Genomic DNA, 7,408 nt, shown 5'->3' on the forward strand with positions numbered 1-7,408 from the left:
CGTGTTGATTTTATATCCTGCCACTTTGCTGAATTCATTTATTAACTCTAGCAGTTTCTTTGTAGACCCTTTTGGGTCTGTTAAGTATATTATCATGTCATCCGCAAATCTGGAGGTATAGCGATACCAGAGTTCAAACTGTACTACAAAGCAATAGTAACAAAAACAGTGTGGTACTGGTACCAAAACAGGCAGGTGGATCAATGGTACAGAATAGAGGACACAGAAATCAATCCACAAAATTACAACTTTCTTATATTTGATTAAAGGGCTAAAAACATACAATGGAGGAAGGATAGCATCTTCAACAAATGGTGCTGGGAAAATTGGAAATCCATATGCAACAAAATGAAACTGAATCCCTTTCTCTCGCCATGCACAAAAGTTAACTCAAAATGAATCAAGGAGCTTGATATCAAATCAAAGACCCTGCACCTGATAGAAGAAAAAGTTGGCTCCGATCTACATATTGTGGAGTCAGGCTCCAAATTCCTTAATAGGACGCCCATAGCCCAAGAGTTAATAACAAGAATAAACAAATGGGACTTACTTAAACTAAAAAGTTTTTTCTCAGCAAGAGAAACAATAAGAGAAGTAAATAGGGAGCCTACATCCTGGGAACAAATCTTACTCCTCATACTTCAGATAGAGCCCTAACTTCCAGAATATACAAATAACTCAAAAAATTAAACAATAAGATAACAAATAACCCAATCAACAAATGGGCCAAGGACCTGAACAGACACTTCTCAGAAGAGGACATACAATCAATCAATAAGTACATGAAAAAATGCTCACCATCTCTAGCAGTCAGAGAAATGCCAATCAAAACCACCCTAAGATACCATCTCACTCCAGTAAGATTGGCAGCCATTAGGAAGTCAAACAACAATAAGTGCTGGCGAGGATGTGGGGAAAGGGTACACTTGTACATTGCTGGTGGGACTGCAAATTGGTGCGTCCAATATGGAAAGCAGTATGGAGATTCCTGGGAAAGCTGGGAATGGAACCACCATTTGACCCAGCTATAGCCCTCCTCGGACTATTCCCTGAGGACTTTAAAAGAGCATACTATAGGGATACTGCCACATCAATGATCATAGCAGCACAATTCACAATAGCTAGACTGTGGAACCAACCTAGATGCCCTTCAATAGATGAATGGCTAAAAAAAAAAATGTGGTATCTATACACAATGGAGTATTATGCAGCACTAAAAAATGACAAAATCATGGAATTTGCAGGGAAATGGATGGCATTAGAGCAGATTATGCTAAGTGAAGCTAGCCAATCCTTAAAAAACAAATGCCAAATGTCTTCTTTGATTTAAGGAGAGCAACTAAGAACTGAACAGAGGGAAAGAGCATGAGGAAAAGATTAACATTAAACTGAGATGAGTGATGGGAGGGAAAGGGAGAGAGAAGGGAATTTGCAAGGAAACGGAAGGAAACCCTCATTATTATATGAAATCACATATATGAGGTTGTGAGGGGAAGGGGGGGAGGGAGAGAACGGAACAACAACAGATGAGGTAGAGAGGGAATAAGGGAGGGGAGAGGAGGGGGATAGTAGGGGATAGGAAAGACAGCAGAATACAACAGTCACTAATATGGCATTATGTAAACATTGTGAATGTATAACTGATGTGATTCTGCAATTTGTATTTGGGGTAAAAATGGAAATGCATAACTCACTTGAACTAAATGTATGAAAGATGAAAAAAAATAAAAAAAAGAAAAGCATGAGGTTCTTTTTGTTGTTTTGTTTTTTAGCTGAAATTGCAAGAAAATTATTCCTAAAACTTTTAATTTGACTGTGATCAAGAAGCCTTATATACCAAAGTCCAATTTAAAAAGTAATGTCATAGAATAAGCAAATAAAATGTTTAAAAAAATATATTTTTAAGAAAATCAGTGTGCTTGAAAAGCACAAAGGTCCTTATAGATTAAAAGAGAACAATGAAGCTGGATCAGGATGTGGACTATATCTATCATATGCTCTGGCTGGAAATGTAAATTGATACAGACATATTGGAAAAGCATTTGGTTGTATGTATATCCTATGATCCATCAATTTCACTAATGGAAATAAATAAAAACACAGGAATGCACACATATGCTCAAGTAAAAACACTATGAGAATATTCATAGCAGAAGTATTCATGATATTCAAGAAATGAAAAACTGTACCAATCACAATAGTCTCTCAAAATAGATAAATCAACTTAACTATATCCATAAAATGACTGTTTAATCAATTTGTTCACTGGTATAACTAAAAGACCCAACCAGAAAAATTGTAGACTAGGAAAGATTTATTCAAGGGCTCATGGTTTCAGGGGTCCATTCCTCTGGACTTGAGGTGAGGCAGAATATCATGGTAGAAGATTGTGGCAGAGGGAAGCTTTTCGCGTGACAATCAGGAAGTAGAGATAAAGGGCCCCACTTGTCAGATACAAACATATATCCCAAAGTCAAGCTCCCAATTCCCACCTCCTCCAGCCAAAACCTACTTTAGTTACCACTGTTAATTCTTACTCAGGGATCAATTCACTGATTAGGTTAAGACTCTCACAACCCCTCTCTCAGTCCCAGGCCTTGGAGCACCTCTCTTGCAGCAGCTCCCCTGTAGCCTCTACTCTCCTTTGGCTCAATATCATCTGGAATCCATATACTCCCAACAGATTCACTAACACCAATACATTTAGCACCAAAATAATGTAAATACCCAATGCCTCCCCACAACTAGGGCTCAAGCTGCCCCACCTGCACCACTATGGCAAAGCATCAGCCCACTGAGAAGATTACACCGACTTCTTCAAGATGGTGGAGAGCCTCTTCGACCAAGGTGCCAGCATGGTGGAGGATAAGCTGGTGGAGGACCTGAAGACCCGGTAGAGCCAGGAGCAGAAGCAGAACTAGGTGGGAAGAATCCTGTGAATCATCAAGACCTGAAACCATGTGATGAGTCTCTCTTTCCCTATTCTGGGTGATGACTGTTCCTGGGAGTCATCGAGAGCTACTGGGCCCAGCACAGCCAGCACCATATGCCCTACAAGGGAGGTATCCATTACCACACTGATGTGAGTGTAAATGAAGCAAAAGCATTGGCTTTTCTGATGACTTATAAGTGTGCAGTGGTTAATATGCCATTTTGAGGTGCTAAAGAGGTGTCGATTTCATCTCACTCCTGTCAGAATGGCAATCACCAAGAATACAACAATAAATATTGGTGAGAATGTGGGGAAAAAGGTACACTCATACGTTGCTGGTGGGACTGCAAATTGGTGAAACCACTATGAAAAGCCGTATGGAGATTCCTCAGAAAACTAAAATGGAACCACCATTTAACCCAGTTATTCCACTCCTCGGTTTATACGCAAAGGACTACAGCCTACTACAGTAATGCAGCCATGTAAATGTTTATAGCAGCTCAATTCACAATAGCTAAACTATGGAACCAACCTAGGTGTCCTTCAATAGATGAAAAGATAAAGAAAATGTGGTATATATATTCAATGGAATATTACTCATCTTTAAAGAAGAATGAAAATATGATGTTTGCCAGTAAATGTATGGAGTTGGAGAATATTATGCTAAGTGAAATAAGACAATCCTGAATGTTTTCTCTAATACGCAGATGCTAATTCACAATAAGGCAGGAGGCACTAGAGAAGAATAGCATTACCTTAGATTAGGTAGAGGGAAGTGAAGGGAGAGGAGGGGAGGGGAGGGGGACTAGGAAAGATAGAAAAATGAAACAGACATTATTACTTTATGTATGTATGTGACTGCATGACCAATATGATTCTGCAATATGTACACTCAGAAAAATGAGAAATTATATCCATCTATGTATGATGTGTCAAAGTGCATAAATACATTCTACTGTGATGTATAACTAATTAAACAAAACAAAAAATAAACTAAGAAATTAAGATTACAAAGGAAAAAAATAAGATCAATCCCCAAAACTCTACAGATTATAAATTGGAGAAGATCATAAGAAGGTTCACCAGCACTTATTGTTGTTTGACTTCATATGTAAAAATGTGGATGTGTAACCGATGTGATTCTGCAACTTGTATTTGGGGTAATAATGGGAGTTCTTAACTCACTTGAATCAAATGTATGAAAGATGATACGTCATGAGCTATGTAATGTTTTGAACAACCAAAAAAAAAAAAAGTAAATAAAAAAAAAGGTTCATTGTGGAACTCACCAAAAATAGTTTTTTGTTGGTTCTAGCATTGAAATGTCTGCTCCAGATGTGAGCACAGGTGAGCAGAAGATGTTCTGGATGGCTTACACCTATGCTAGAACCATAGGGCACTATGATATTGATGCACATACCTGTGTTACTGGTAAACCCATTAGTCAAGGAGGCATCTGTGGATGCATCTCTGCTACGGGCCATGGCGTTTTCCATGGAATTGAAAACTTCATCAGTGAAGCTTCTTACATGAGCATTTTAGGAATGACACAAGGCTTTGGATATAAAACATTTTTGTCTCAGGGGTTTGGTAATGAGGGCCTGCACTCTATGTGGTATTTACATTGTTTTGGTTCTAAATGTGTTGGTGTTGGTGAATCTGATGGGAGTATGTGGAATCCAGATGATATTGATTCAAAGAAACTGGAAGATTTCAAATCTCAATATGAACAAATTCTGAGTTTTGCCAAGGCAAATGTATATGAATAATGCATCTTGGAAGCTGACTGTGACATACTGATTCCTGTTGCCAATGAAAAGTGGTTAAGCAAATCCAGTGCACCCAGAGTCAAAGCCAAGTTCAATGTGGAAGGTAAGGTGCTAACAGACCAACCACTCCAGAAGCTGATAAGATTTTCCTGGAGAGAAATATAATGATTATTCCAAATCTCTACTTTAATGATAATAGAGTGAAAATATTTTACTTTGAATGGCTGAGGAATTGGAATCATGTACACTATGGCTGACTAACCTTCAAATATGAAAGAAATTTTAACCACCACTTGCTCAAGTTTGTTCAAGAAGATTTAAAAAGAAAGTTTGGAAATCATGGTGGAAAAATTTCTGTAGTTCTCACTACAGACTGGCAGGGAAGGATATGGGGTACATCAGAGAAAACATTGTGCATTCTGGCTTAGCCTATACCATGGAGCATTTAGCCAGGTGAATTATGCAGATTGCTATGAAATATAACCTGGGCTTGGAGCTGAGAACAGCTGCCTACGTCAATGCCATTGAGAAAGTCTTCATTCAAAGTGTACAATGAAGCTGGCGTGACCTTCACATAGATGGATCATGGTTAACTCCCTCACCACCACCTTCACCTGTAACTTCTACTGACCTATCACAAGTTTATGTGTAACTGTAGAAAGCTTTATCTCATGCCCCATTAAACAGTGGACACTGTTCTTAACAAGTAAATTCAATGTAGTCCCATAAGAAGAAAGAAATTAAGTTTAGGGAATTGTGTATAATCTGATGAGTGCGAAAGTAGAAATCACTATTCCAAAGGACCATTTAGGCATTTTGCTTTTAAATAAAAGTCTCCACCACTTGACTGTGCTGTGTTGCTCCAGGGCTCTTCTCAACACATTCAGTGCTGTTGCCAGGGAAAGCAGTCAAGAACAGTCACTCATTTTTGCTCAGGACAAGTCGGGGATTCGTTTTAATTTTGACACAATTGAGAATCATAAATATGGTTTTCAGAAGGTAGCTTTATCCTCAAATGACTTATTGGTATTTTACAACTGCACAGTAACTCAATTTTACAAATTGCAAACAAAAATAAACGATATCTTCTATGCATTTTATTCTCATGGAATAAAATAAGTGCATGCTGTTGTAATAAAATTGCCTTGAATCACTTAATAAGCTTAACCTTGACTCAAGCAGTGAATTCCTATAAACATGGTAAATGAAAGCTAGCATTTTTATAACATAAACAGTATCATTTTTAGCTTATCAGTCATGTATTGTCCAGCAAAAACAAAAAGCTTTATAGAGGTCTTCATATCTGGAAACACTGGAGGCTATTTTTGTTAAAACTATCAGATTTCACCAACTACTATAATGACACATAGTCAAAGAATGCAGTAACCTCCTTATCATATTAATTAATTGTTCTTCTCTTTTGAAAATCTATTGTGTTGACAATCAAACCATAACTCAAGTAGAACGTCCCAAGAAAAACCACTGGGCTCCCTGTTTGGAGTGCAGCTGGCTCTGAGCACTGCCAGTGGCCCCTGACTCAGCCTGACTGTGTGTCCCCTCCTTCTGAAGGCTTTACATTCTATACCCACCTTCCTTAACAACAGACTGGAAACAACATGTTCTAGTGTTTACAAAGATTTTGGTCAGAGCCTTTTGATCAGTAGTGTCCCAATGAAATACTAGATAATAATGTAAGAATGAGTGTGTTTTTTTTTTTTTTAATAATAATACCCTTTCACAAGTTTCTAACTACTTTGTAACTGCATGTCTTAACCTGGTGATAAAAGCAGTAATTAGAAGTCTACTTTAAAAAACAAACAAACAACAACAACAACAACAACAAGAAAACACTCTCACAATCCACTCATTTCTCCTCTGAACCTTCTTGCATTTTCTCACGTCACCTTTTGGGGGAAACCTTATATCCATACCATTACAATGACATACACATATACACATATGCATACAAGTACAATTTAGCCTGGATACAATAATATAGATGACATTAATTTTGAGTTCAATAGTAGACAATAATTGAAACACAAGAGTATATAGTGTAGATTCATTTTTATAAAGCTAAGAAACAGACCGAATTCAGTAATGGCATTTAGATTAAAGTTCTGCTTACCCTTTGGAGGTTTATCATGAAATGGGAGGTAGGGTAAGAGAATTTACAGTGAACATAATTTTTTGTTTCTCTCTTCTTGTTACACATAAAAATTCAGTATGTGAATTTATCAAACTGTATATTTATTATAGTGAATATTTTATATGTATATTAAACTTTAGTAAAATGTCTTATATATTGATAATAATGAGTTTGGTTTATCAAGAAAGGATAGTTGGATGATTGATTATTAAGTGCTTTCATTGGATACTAATATTTTGGTACACTTTATCCATAGTTCAATACTTGGTCTTTGTTAGGGCACTGAGGTTGACTAGAGTTGAGGTTGACAACTCACTAAAAGCACAAAATCCTGATGAACAAGTCACAATTTTAATATATTCAGTGAAACTTGTGAATATTCTTTTCCATTAACTTTAATATTTAAATTTCATATTTAAGACATACTTTTTATTATTATCAAATTATTAAATGGCAGGTGGTTTAGTAAGTATAGGATGAAAATAGAGAAAGATAAAATATAAGAGATTTTTTTAAATGATGGTGACACTTGATAATGTGTGCTTTTTTATAAATAAA

At 36.7% G+C, this 7,408-nt stretch overlaps 1 pseudogene; it reads left to right on the forward strand.

Moving 5' to 3' along the window:
- Window positions 1-3,118: 3,118 nt before the first annotated feature.
- Window positions 3,119-5,279, forward strand: LOC143381353 (glutamate dehydrogenase 1, mitochondrial-like; annotated as a pseudogene).
- The last annotated feature ends 2,129 nt before the right edge of the window (window positions 5,280-7,408 follow it).

This window comes from Callospermophilus lateralis, chromosome 15 (genome assembly GCF_048772815.1).
Source record: "Callospermophilus lateralis isolate mCalLat2 chromosome 15, mCalLat2.hap1, whole genome shotgun sequence".
Lineage (NCBI taxonomy): Eukaryota > Metazoa > Chordata > Mammalia > Rodentia > Sciuridae > Callospermophilus > Callospermophilus lateralis.